The sequence below is a fragment of the Thalassophryne amazonica genome, chromosome 2 (assembly GCF_902500255.1).
Source record: "Thalassophryne amazonica chromosome 2, fThaAma1.1, whole genome shotgun sequence".
In the NCBI taxonomy this organism is placed as follows: domain Eukaryota; kingdom Metazoa; phylum Chordata; class Actinopteri; order Batrachoidiformes; family Batrachoididae; genus Thalassophryne; species Thalassophryne amazonica.
This window is the reverse complement of record NC_047104.1, coordinates 16,457,241-16,471,203: the sequence shown is the minus strand read 5'-3', so window position 1 is coordinate 16,471,203 and position 13,963 is coordinate 16,457,241.

Sequence of the window (13,963 nt, the reverse complement as noted above, 5' to 3'; positions counted from 1 at the left end):
TTCGGCTTTAAATTTTTACCCTGATGAAGCACAATCAAACGGGTTTCATGCCATACTCACTGGGAATACCTGTTTAAAGATGTTCAAACATGATTAAAGCTGTTAAGACTACGAATACCCAAAAGTTATCACGCACGATCAACAATTTCAAGAATTGTGATGAAAATTTTGTGCAGTTCAAAAGAAGGATCCCAATTTCAAATCCAGTGACGATGATGGTCGTAACTACTATGTATACCAAGTTTGCTCAAAATTGACCAAAGATGGATCAAGAAGTTACTAAAATGCTTCAAAACCAGCACTGATTTGCTATTCAGAATTTAAAAAAAATCTTAAATCAGCCATGTGTGCTGCAAAGCAGTGGGAAGAACTGGTGTTGGTTGTGGGGATGGAGAGTGTGTGTGTGTGTGTGTGTGTGTGTGTGTGTGTGTGTGTGTGTGTGTGTGTGTGTGTGTGTGTGTGTGTGTGTGTGTGTGTGTGTGTGTGTGTGTGTGTGTGTGTGTGTTGTGGGGGTAGATTTCCTCCATGACCCTTAAACAGTAATGTTGCAGAAACCTGCATAATGATGTCCTGAAGCCTGATGGCTGTTGGTGAGGCCCAGCTGTGTGTGTGACTGTGTGTGTGTTGGAGGCTGATGTGTCACACCGGACTGATCCTGACACAAACAGATGTATGCTGGTGGAACCTGTGTCACTGTCTGTGCAGAAGAGGCCCATTCTAATCATTAAAGAGACAAAAATAAACATCGTGGTGTGATTAACGGTAGCTGTCTCAGTGTATTTGTCAGCAGTGCGCTGACATGGTAAACGCAGGTCTTACACATGTCTGAACAGGCTTGCATTTTCCATAAATGTGTTAGTGCACGGTGGAACATGGGACAAAGTGAGTATGGTCCTTTTGCAGTTAGAGGCACACAACACGGCACAAGTGCCACTGCTATTTTTTATCTGATTCAGTTACCTCTGTCTCACACACACAGAGCTTATTTAAGCCTCCCTCACAAAGGAGGCGTGTGTGAGACGTGTTAGCAGGACTGATGCGTTATTCTCGCCAGCACTCGTCACCAGTACTGGCTACTGCTCAGTGTGCATGCCATTCAATTACATTTAACATAAGTGCTACATGTGCCTCTCGGTGCCAGAAATGCACTGTCTGTATAAGAGGGACTTAACATGTACATGTTGAATGAGTGTCTGACGTGAGGTGGGCTGATGTTCATGATGCAAAAACCCTCTACTGCCCAGGCTGCTGTCCACCTTTTTATTTTATTTCATTTATTTATATTCATTCATTTATATAGCACCAAATCACAACAAAGTTGCCATCCTGTGAAGCCCACAGTCACAAAAAGACAGTGATTGCCATCACTGTCTGCATGTGCCTCAAAATCTGCTAAACGTCTTTGACTATTACCCAAATTCCAATGAAGTTGGGACGTTGTGTAAAATGTAAATAAAAACAGAATACAATGATTTGCAAATCCTCTTCAACCTGTATTCAATTGAATACACCACAAAGACAAGATATTTAATGTTCAAATGGATAAACTTTATTGTTTTTGTGCAAATGTTTGTTCATTTTGAAATGGATGCCTGGGACAGTGGTATGTTTACCACTGTGTTACATCACCTTTCTTCTAATAACACTCAATAAGGGTTTGGGAACTGAGGACACTAATTGTTGAAGCTTTGGAGGTGGAATTGTTTACCATTTTTGCTTGATGTACAGCTTCATTTGTTCAACAGTCCGGGAAACCGTTGTTGTATTTTGCGCGTCATAATGCCCCACACATTTTCAATGGGCGACAGGTCTGGACTGCAGGTAGGCCAGTCTAGTACCCACACACCTTTTTTTATGAAGCCACACTGTTGTAACACGTGCAGAATGTGGCTTGGCATTGTCTTGGTAATATCCTTTACACAATGATGTCGGTTTTTAATGCAGTGCCTCCTGATGGATCAAAGGTCACGGGCATTCAATGTTGGTTTTCTGCCTTGCCGCTTAACGTGTAGAAAGTTCTCCAGATTCTCAGAATCTTCTGATTATATTATGGACTGTGGATGATGGAATCCCTAAATTCCTTGTGATTGAAAGTTGAGAAACATTGTTCTTAAACTGTTGGACTATTTTTTCACGCAGTTGTATACAAAGTGGTGATCCTTGCCCCATCTTTGCTTGTGAATGGCTGAGCCTTTTAGGGGATTCTCCTTTTATACCCAGTCATGACACTCACCTGTTTCCAATTAACCTGTTCACCTATGGAATGTTCCAAACAGGTGTTCTTTGAGCATCCATCAACTTTCCCAGTCTTTTGTTGCCCCATCCCAGCTTTTTTGAAATGTGTTGCAGGCATCCATTTTAAAATGAGCAGTTAGTTTACAGGTGAGGTGTAATTTCCTGCTAGGCATTTCTGCTTGTCGCACCTCCTCCGGTGCCCATGGCCAGTTATAGGGTCAGCTGTGGGGTTATCAGCCAGGAACCACCTTTCATCAACTTTTGGCCCCTTTAATCCTGGAATGTCTCCTGGTGGCACTGCTCTGCCACCAGGAGACGTTTCAGTCTCCTGGAACTGACTGGTGTCACTCTCTGCAACTGTCATTGGGGTTAGGTGTTTTTTTCCCCAGCTCCTATCCTTCCTCCTCAGCCAGAGTCAAAAGCTTCATTTCTCGGCCTCCTCAGCAAGCTCATTAGTGGCCTTCTGCAGCTTTCCTCCAGTTACACATGAGAGGCCCATGACAGCCTACTCCACCGGGGAGATGGCAGTCTTCCAGCCAGCCTCCTGACTCTCTGCGGACAGGTCAGAATACTTGGCCTTCTTGCGTCTGAAGGCGATCTTGATCTCCTCCTCTGATGGAACTGTGAGTTCAATGAGGTGCACCGCTCTTGCTTCTGTAGACCACACAACAATGTCGGGGCAGAGAGAAGTGATGGCAATCTCTGTGGGAAACTTGAGCTGCTTGTCTAAGTCAACCCTCATGTTCCACTCCTGGTCAGGGGAGAAAGGCCCTGGCATCCCTCCTTGTCTGGAGTACTTTCCACCCTCTTCCTTGACAAAGTTGGTGTAACTCTTTGCTGGTAGAAGTTGTTTGCTGCCCTGCCGACACCTCTCCAGGACCTCTGCCAGCTTCCTCAGAACCTGGTCATGCCACCATCGATATCGCCCCTGAGAGAGTGCTACCGGACAGCCCACCAAGACGTGTTGAAGGCTTGAGTTGGGGGCGTTACAGAGTGAGCAAAGCTCCTCCTTTCCAAACCACTGGTGGAGGGTGCAAGGGCAGGGAAGCCCTTGCAGGGAAGCCATCTAGTAGGTCGAGCAGATTAGGAAGCTGAGCCTTCCATAGTTCATGATGTTATGATTAATGACTCCCTCCCAGGGTTTTCAGTGTCCTTGACGGCCCAGCATCACCGCATTGATGTTGTACTGCTCTTCCTCCATTTTTGTCACCTCTGACACCACCATCTCCTTCCTGGGGGTAGCCCACAAGCATGGAGCTTCTCCCCTTCTCCTGCTCTTTTGGTCTGGACTCTGCCCACATCCTCCTGATGTTGCATGTTGATCTATCAACGGCTTGATGGACTTCACTTGCAGCATTCCACATCCGGCCGGTGGCGACTTTGGCACAGTCATCCCTCACTGACTGGTCTGTGGACTTGTTAAGGTCGAGAACCAGTCTGGCCTCTCCTGCTATATCCCACACTTATGGACTGCAGTGGGAGTTGAAGAATGTTTTTCCCAAAGAGGCCTGACTCTGAGAGGCACCATGGCTTTTCCATCCATCTTCCTCACAGCTGATGATGGAATCTTGCTCATTTTCAGGGGCCACATCAACCTTCTATAGAGGGTGAACTGGTAGCACCATGTTTTATACTTCCCGGGGAGCTGACTTTGATCTATCCTCACCAAGCCGTCTGTGAGATGTTGCATGACAATTCTCCCCATCTGCTTGTCTGACACCTCTGCTGAATACTGTCTCCCCAGGCTTTTTATAGGTTGCTTGGAGAGATGGGGGATTTTCTCTCCACCAACAATGAAGATAAATTTGTCACTCCAAGCCCCCTTTTTTAGTGACAGGCTATGGGATTTGGAGGGCTTGATCTTCATTCTGGCCCACGACATCAATTCATCCAGCCTCTTTAGTAGCTGTGATGTACAAGGCGCTGTCAGAAGCACACTGGTGACATCATCCATGTAGCTTCTCAGTGGGGGTAGCCTCTGCCTTGATGGTAATCTGGCCCCTCCAACCATTTGCCTTGGGCTAATGAGGATGACCTCAAAAGTTGCAACAAATACGATCGGAGAAATGGCACACCCAATGGCAATTCCCACTTGAAGTTGCTGCCATCCAGTATCTTGGAGGGCAAACCGCATCTGCAGATCACTAAAGTACTGTGATACCAGGTTCCTGATGCAGAGGGGATGTGGAAGAACTCCAAGGCATAACTGATTAGCTGATGGGGGACTGATCCATACGCGTTGGCAAGGTCGAGCCAGACAGCATGCAAATCAGTCTTCTCCCACCTGGCTTGCTGGATCTGATTCCAGATCACTGTTGAGTGCTCGACACACTCTGAAAATCCTGGAACTCCTCCTTTTTGGCATTTGGTGTCAGTGTAGCCATTGGTTAGTAAGTAGGAAGTCATCCTACTTACTGTGCAAATATTTGCACAAAAACTAAAAAGTCTATCAGTTTGAACATTAAATATCTTGTCTTTGTGATGTATTCAATTGAATATAGGTTGAACAGGATTTGCAAATCGTATTCTGTTTTTATTTACATTTCACACAATGCTCCAACTTCTTTGGAAAACTCATTCATTAAACCACATTCAGAGGCTCACAAATCATGACGAAAAAAAAAAAAGCGGTCAAACTGGAATCAACATATAGGTCTGAGATAGAGAGACCTTTGAACTTCGAGAAGGTTTTTTTTTTTTTACTGTAACTCCAGTGGTGTTATGAGGTGCTGGTGCTTTAGTGCATCATCTAACAGTACATCATCATTTGTAGAGCCTTTAATCCAAATAAAGACCCAGACATATCCATTGATTTGGAAATGTTCCCATATTCATCCCCTGACTTGTGTGAACAAGACTGACAGTAAAACTGATGATTTACAATAAATTCTTCAAAGGCTGTAATTGTGTCATATTTTATATCACTATATGAAAGTATTTTGTATTGTTGTTGTTCAGTAACTTTGTACATTTTTAAAAACTGTCATGGTCTGCCTCCCTGTCCTGTTTTTAATCCTGTTGTAGTTTGTGATTTTTTTCTCCAAATGACGCACTCAGAGCCGAGTCACACCTGCTGCGCTTCACCGCTCATCATGGCCACACATCGTGTATGAGCGGCTGATAAGCAGCGGGCTACATAAACCCTGAGTTTCAGCTCAGCCGTGGTCAGATACTTGCTAGAACCTTCCAGGTTGTGGATGCTCCCGGTATTCCCTGAAGCTTGTTCATGATACCTGAGGCTTCCTGCTCCTCCAAGACGCCTGATCTTGACCTCGTCTTCCTGCTGCTTCCATGCACTAAGATGACGGAGCATTCCACAGCTATATTCAAGGTAACCTGGCCTGCATTAGAGCGTGTTGTCTTTCCTGGTGTTTGCAGATACTAACCTGCACGGCTCCCATACTGCACCGACTCCTGGTCCTACGGCTACCTGCACAACAACATCACTTTGGAACTCTCCGGCTCTCAGCTCAGACCGCGTTGCTCTGCTTCACTCCAGTTAAGTTCCTTCATGTTTCTGAGGGATTCCGTTCTCACATATTCCTGCCTGTGACTATGCATGGCTAAGAACTGTTCCAAGAACTATATCCAAGAACTATATGAACTCTGATATCGTCAAGTCCTGCTTAATTGGAACTGCATCATAGATGAGCAGCACTTGACCTCTGACCTCTGAAGATAATTCATGAACCGTGTACAATTCCTGAACTGCAAACCTTATTTCCTAAGTAGAGAACATTATTTCCTGAACTGTGAAGATTTCTGTTTTAAGCCTCCTGTGAATTGTTCAGGCTATCAGTGTTACGAGTGCAATTACTTACCATCGCTCTCCTCCGCTCTTCTAGTTGCTGGTCTCGGCTCTGTGTGTCCCACCTGGTCCCAGCTCTGAACATTCCAAGAGCTCACTTAATTCTCAAGACTGGCTCGGGAACCTGCAGCTCCCTATTTTCCACTGCCGCGAGTGGGGCTGCTTTGAAGAAAGAAAGTTGAAGAAAATGGTCCATGACAAGGCTCCAACCTGCAAAGCTGATCTGGCAACAGCAATCAGAGAAAGTTGGAGCCAGATTGATGAAGAGTACTGTTTGTCACTCATTAAGTCCATGCCTCAGAGACTGCAAGCTGTTATAAAAGCCAGAGGTGGTGCAACAAAATACTAGTGATGTGTTGGAGCGTTCTTTTGTTTTTCCTGATTCCATAATTTTTTCCTCAGAATTGAGTGATTCCATATTTTTTTTCCCTCTGCTTGGTCTAAAAAAGTAACCGTTACTGACTGCCCCAATTTTTTTTTCCTGATTTCTTATAGTGTTTCTTAAAGCCAGAAAGTTGCCATTTGAAATGACTTTAGTTTTGTGTCATTTCTGTGATCTGCTTTTTTCTACAAAATTAAACAACTGAATGAACATCCTCCGAGGCCGGTGATTCCATAATTTTGGTAACATGGTAATGTTAGCATTCGAACATTCTACAAATGTTCATTTAATGTTCTGATTCAGCTGTTTATATGATGTTTGTGAACATTTGTGAACGTTTGTATAATGTTCATTGAATGTTTGCATGCAAACATTACCTGTCCTCATTCTTTGTTCATATGATGTTCATCCAGTGTTCATGCCATGTTTGCAAACGTTCTCATGCAAATGTTCAATGAACATTCAAAGAATGTTCAGTTTCCGGGTGGGTGGTTCTCCACTCTACAGACACCCCCAGCGCAGCATGGGGTGCCTGCAGAGTAGCACCCCTAGCATGTACCGGACAGGGCAGTCTGGGTGTGCCCAGTCGCAACAGAGGTACAAAATGAAGATCAACACTGACACTCTCCGATTTGAGGAAAGTGGGTCCCATATTTCTTTGATTAAAAGCCTGGGCATTAACTGTTTTCAAACCGTGCTCAGACCCAGTGCCTAAATGAGTCGGGCCTTTATTCAAATGTTGCTTGCTGCCTGCACTCTAATGCCGCGTTCACACTGGATGTCACGCGAGCGACGGCGGGGAGAGGTTGCCATGTAATCCCTATGGAAGAACATGTTGTTGGGCCACAAAAGTCCAAGCTACGCAATGCGATGTGATGGATGTGAATGAAGCGATTTTGAGCAATTGCCGTGTTTGTGACGCGATATCACGTTATATCGCGTTGCATCGCGTCGCGTCACCCAATTCCCCAAGTTGAAAAACTGAACTTTTTCATCTTGTCGTGCCACGATTACCAATCAGGGAATGGATATGTAGTGACATGGACATGTCTGGAGTTTATACTTGGTGTGGACATGTTCTGTCTCTGGCAGCCAACCTGTGAGCAGGACTTATGTCCCTTTTGTCCTTTATTTCACAATTATGACAGAGTTGGAGGGGAGAGTGATGAACTGCAGTGGCAGAAAGTTTTTTTTTTTTAATTGTTCACATGTGCGCGTGCAAACAAGACAGGAGGTCCTCAAACTGGGTCCTGGAGAGGTGGAAGTATTGCTGAGAAAGTGGCCGTCATCCAGATGCAGCTCATGCAGCAAATAATGAAACCCTCCAAATTGCGAACGTCTCATGAGGATGTTGTGAACCCAGGGACGGTGTCGCTGGCGACGACTGTTAGCTTTCCACAACAAATAGAGCACAGCAACTTGCTCAGTGTGATCAAGGTCCGCCATGTTTGACTTGACGGCGAGCGGAATGGAAGCTCCTCCTATTTGATGACGCACTGGGGCAATTCTTTGCAGCGAAAGCAGAGCGACACACCAGGCGATGGTGGCACGTTCATCGCCAGGCGAGGGATGCAAATTTATGGCGTTGCGTGGCGTCCGGTGTGAACGCGGCATAATATGGTGTTAAGTTTCACACATGTCCCTGGGTGTGTTGACCCAAAGACAACCGCCTTAGATCAGAGCCCTCTGTGTGGCTGCATACTATCTCTGTAGCCTGACATGCACCTGATAAATAATGGAGACCACAAGGGCTGTGATTGGTCTCTCTTCCGGATTCAGTCCTTCCTGTCCGATCATAGTTTAAAGGTTTTTGCAGTGTTGCACTACAATTACATTTCAATCATGGATCTCCCTGTCACTGTATATATTTGGCAGAAAGGTCCACAAATATGACCAACTTTACAACACGGAGTCGGAAAACAAATGCTCAAATGACCTTCAATTCATGGCAGGAAAATGTATAGCAGGGGTGGTGGCCAAGTGGTTAATGCGCTTGGTTTCAGTTCGGAAGGTTCTGGGTTCAAATCCCACCCCTGCCACATTTCTCCATGTAATGTGGAGTTGCGTCAGGAAGGAAGGGCATCCGGCGTAAAACCTGTGCCAAATCAACATGCAGAGCCACCTTGGATTTGCTGTGGCGACCCTGAGTGCAAACAAGGGAGCAGCCGAAGGGACTTACTATACCGTTGGTTTGGAGGTTGATGATCGTATAAGGAAGTGGAGCTTGTTGAGGGACAAATTGATCCAGAAAAAGCCACTGTTCCTGCAGTAAATTGCATTTAGATGTGACAGAGAACTTCAAAAGGGTCTCACGCAAATCAACTTCAGTGCATGGGCACGGAGTTACGGAATTGCAGAAGCATAAATTAGGCTTCAGGATTTTGAGGTACCACTCCACAGCGGACGTAGACAAAAAGAGTGCCTCAACTAAATATAATTCTTTTAATATGCATAATGCCCAGCACTTATTTAAGGCAGGCATTTATTTTTTTCAGATGAAGTTTTGGCCGGCCATTAAATGAGGCAGGTCCCTATTCAAGGTCAGGCTTTTAATCAAGGAAATACGTAAGTCTAATTGGTGCCAAGGATTCCCTGTAGATCATTCGGCACCTCCTAACTGTAACTAATCTGTTACATACATATAATAGATTTTGTCCATTTTATACATACAGTGGATTTTGATTATAATGGACAAGATATGCTGGTCCACCTGAATCCATTATAAGTGAGTTTTACTATAGTTTCTGTTTTAAAATCTGTACTGAAAGTATGCAAAGGTGGACTGTGTATCAATCTGCTGCAGTCAGGTAAAATGTGGATGACCCCATGTCCTCTTCCAGTTGCACGAAGGCAAGAAGCACCAGGCCCATAAAGACTTGGACCTTTGTTCTCCTGCAGAAGTATCAGTATCTCTAAAGACCTCCGTAAGCTCTTTTCATGATTTCTCTCAATATCAGAAGACCTTGAGAAAAGAATGTCTGGCTGAGATAAGTGAATCTTCCTCATTTCAAAACTTTGACCACAGATACACTTCTGAGGCTCTTAGTCTTCAAAGTTGCAAACCCAGACACTCTGACTCTTCACTCAGCTTTTCAAGTGTTTAGTGTGATTCCACTGATTCTACAGCATTGTCTATGATGTGTCAATAAACCTTTCCTCAACTAACAGAGGCACCAAAGATGCTGAGTCCAGAGCTGTACTCTGTACCAGTCTATGCAAACAGTGAACAATGTAGGAGCCAGAACCCATCCCTGATGAATGCCAGAATTCACTGGGAAGAAGTGCACAGGCACTCTGCGACCACGCCGCCCAGCACTCACAGTGCCTGTAGACAGGCTGGAGCCCTTCAGATGTCCCAGAAAGTAGCCTGGAGAAATGAATCAAAAAATGATGCAAAAGTCAGCACAGACTGTAAGAACGTACTGCTGATATTCATGCTGCATTCAGTGAGCGCCAACAGAGCCAGGATTCTGTCCATGGTTTACTTCTTGGGCCTAGTTCTGTCTAGAAGTGTATTGATCCTGATAAAGTCTATTTCAGTACACAGTTAAAAATGTTGTTTGGCAGTGGCGGTTGGCCCATAGGGGGCGCTCGGGCGCTGCCCTCCTAGATGTGGAGGGGAAAAGTCATAATATATATATTTTTAAAAAGTATTATCAATGTCAGTTTTACTTAATAGTATGTGCCTACATGTAATATGAATGATTAAAACAACACTTCCTCCAACTGACGCATTCAACAGTGCATTTCCACCGACAGAAGCAGAGAACGTCTTGGGCGGTCATTCAAAGCGCCCTTGAAGTGCAGCGAAATAACCGATTGTATGTAGTTGCTAGGGAAAATTAATAAATATTTGGCAGATCAACATTGGCAAAATGAATGGCTTTGGGGCGCCGGAATTTTAGCCCTTGCTACAAAAATGCGGGAACGTTAGATTACAGTCAGTGATACACGTGACGCTGCAGCTGTCAGGAAGAGCGACGATGACGTTTGGGTTATATTTATTTATTTTTATTTTGTCTCCGTGTGTTTTGCTGGAGTAAGTTGAAGAACTCTGGGACTCCTGCTCGTTATGTATTCCGAGGTTTAAAACGGGACAAAAACGAATTAAATCAGTGGCACCAAAGTTTCGCGGGGATCCTTTTGGAGACGCATGGAGGTGCGCACATCAGATCTTTCTCGTGGTTTAATGACAATTGCACATCCCGGTTGGAGGAGAAACGTTTGTCTGACTCGTTATAAACCGTGTCAGGCTTCATTAAAACTGTCAGCGCGCACACGTCACGGAGGCTGCTGATCTGCGCGGATGAAAGGAGCGCATCGACCACTTCAGGTGAGCTGACGAGCTGCTCGGATTTATTCCCGAATGTTGCTCCTGGTGTGGAAACGAGGATGAAAACTTAAGATAAAACGAATGAGTGATGTTTTTTGTTTGTTTTAGGGGGTCAAAGCTGTGATCTTTATTGGGACAGCAGACCAGTTATAACGGTAATAGGGGAGGCCGGGGCTGTCTGTAACAGTGTTCAAAGCTGCAGCCATGCTGGTATTTTGATTTCACTTTACACGTTATGAGTATCAGTTCACAGAAGTGAAATATTCTTTGGAGTATTCCACAGTCTAAAACAAATTATTTGCTCAGTTTAAAAACAAAACAAAACCCTAAAATAGCAATTTGCATGTTTTTTAAAGAAATTCAAACTCAGCCACTCAGTACACACAAGACACTTACAGTAAGACAAACCCAAGTTTAGCAACGCATTTAATTAAGTGGTTTTGTATACTTAATTTGCTTTGTCCTCTACACTCTTAATTAATTTTAACCAATTTAATTTAAAGGTTTTGGTGTTATTAGTTAGTCAAGTTATTTAATTTTTTCAAGCTTCTTTAGTTTGCCTCCATTCCACTCAGTAATGTTCACGCAAAATATTACCTTAATTTTCTCTCACTCTCTCTCTCACACTCACACACACACACACACTCACACACACACACACATACACACACACACACACTCTCACTCTCTCACACACTCTCACTCACACACACACACGAACACTTTCTTTCTCTCTCACACACTCTCTCACACACACACACACACACACACACATTCTCTCTCTCTCTCGGAAGGTGGTGTGAACATTGTGATATTTTCTATTTTGTTAAGGGGGTGTCATTGTGGACCCCAGGATCTGTTTGTCTGAAGATAATGGCAGTGCAGTACAGTTTGGTGTACAATGTGTGTAATTGGTGTCAAATAGTGAAATGTTCTTTGCTCAAGAACTTGAGAGTTGTATTGCATTTGATACTGTTCCTTTCCAAAGTAGAAATGGGGCCTGATATAGCTGTAAATGGTTAACTTTATCTGTAAAACTGCTGATTTTGAGAAGGACATGTAATGATTATTGTGGAATTGTAGTAATTTTCCGACTGTTCTCTTGAATGCCTGTGCTGGACAAGGCAAGGGAATCTATTGGCACAGCAGCCCCACCAAGACTGTTTTTCACCAGCCGCCACTGTTGTTTGGAATAATTAATCACAGGAGACATTCCCATCATCTATTTAGTTTTGAAGTAAAATAGATCAGAAGTTCATATAATACTTAAAATTGTGGAGCAAGTTGTTTAAATTTATTTTCATTTCATTTTATTTAATTTATATAGCGCCAAATCACAACAAAGCTGCCTCAAGGCGCTTCACACAAGTAAGGTCTAACCTTACCAACCCGTAGAGCAAGCACACAGGTGACAGTGGTAAGGAAAAACCCTCTGATGATTTGAGGAAGAAACCTCAAGCAGACCAGACTCTAAGGGGTGACCCTCTGCTTGGGCCATGCTCCTGACACAATAGACAATACAGATATACAGGAAATTTTTGGGAGTCTATGCTGGTGCACAGGACAGGAGGCCTGCAGAAGAAGACACCCACCCTTACTTCTGGATGGAGCCACACCTCAAATAGAGCGAAAAAAAAAAAACTGAATCAGGCAGCAGAAAGAAAACAAATAAAAACAGAAGAAATACAACCCCAATTCCAATGAAGCTGGGATGTTGTGTGAAATGTAAATAAAAACAGAATACAATGATTTGCAAATCCTCTTCAACCTATATTCTATTGAATACACCACAAAGACAAGATATTTAATGTTCAAACTGATAAACTTTATTGTTTTATGCAAATATTTGCTCATTTTGAAATGGATGCCTTCAACACGTTTCAAAAAAGCTGAGACAGTGGTATGTTTACCACATCACCTTTCCTTCTAACAACAATCAATAAGCGTTTGGGAACTGAGGACACTAGTTGTGAGTGTCATGACTGGGTATAAAAGGAGCATCCCCAAAAGTCTCAGCCATTCACAAGTAAAGATGGGGCGAGGATCACCACTTTCTGAACAACTGCGTGAAAAAATAGTGGAACACTTTAAGAACAATGTTTCTCAACATTCAATTGTAAGGAATTTAGGGATTCCATCATCTACAGTCCATAATGTAATCAGAAGATTCAGAGAATCTGGAGAACTTTCTACAAGTAAGCGGTAAGGCTGAAAACCAACACTGAATGCCCCTGACCTTCGATCCCTCAGACCAACATCATTGTGTAAAGGATCGTACCGCGTGGGCTCAGGAACACTTCAGAAAACCATTGTCAGTTAACACAGTTTGTTGCTACATCAGCAAGTGCAAGTTAAAACTCTACCATGCAAAGCGAAAGCCATACAGCAACAACATCCAGAAATGCCGCCGCCTTCTTTGGGCCCGAGCTCATTTGAAATGGACGCAAAGTGGAAAAGTGTGCTGTGGTCTGATGAGTCCACATTTCAAATTGTTTTTTTTTTGGAAATCATGGAGGTCGTGTCCTCCAGACAAAAGAGGAAAAAGACCATCCAGATTGTTACCAGCACAAAGTTCAAGGTATGGGGGTGTGTTAGTGCCCATGGCATGGGCAACTTACACATCTGTAATGGCATCATCAATGCTGAAATGTACATCCAGGTTTTGGAGCAACACATGCTGCCATCCAAGCAACGTCTTTTTCAGGGACGTCCCTGCTGATTTCAGCAAGACAATGCCAAGCCACATTCTGCACGTGTTACAACAGCGTGGCTTCGTTGTAAAACAGTGCAGGTACTAGACTGGCCTGCCTACAGTCCAGACCTGTCGCCCATTGAAAATGTGTGGCACATTATGAAGTGCAAAATATGACAACAGAGACCCCAGACTGTTGAACAACTGAAGTCGTACATCAAGCAAGAATGGGAAAGAATTCCATCTACAAAGCTTCAACAATTAGTGTCCTCAGTTCCCAAACGCTTATTGAGTGTTATTAGAAGGAAAGATGATGCAACACAGTGGTAAACATACCACTGTCCCAGCTTTTTTGAAACGTGTTGAAGGCATCCATTTCAGAATGAGCAAATACTTGCACAAAAACAATAAAGTTTATCAGTTTGAAGATTAAATATCTTGTCTTTGTGGTGTATTCAATTGAATATAGGTTGAAGAGGATTTGTAAATCATTGTATTCTGTTTTTATTTACA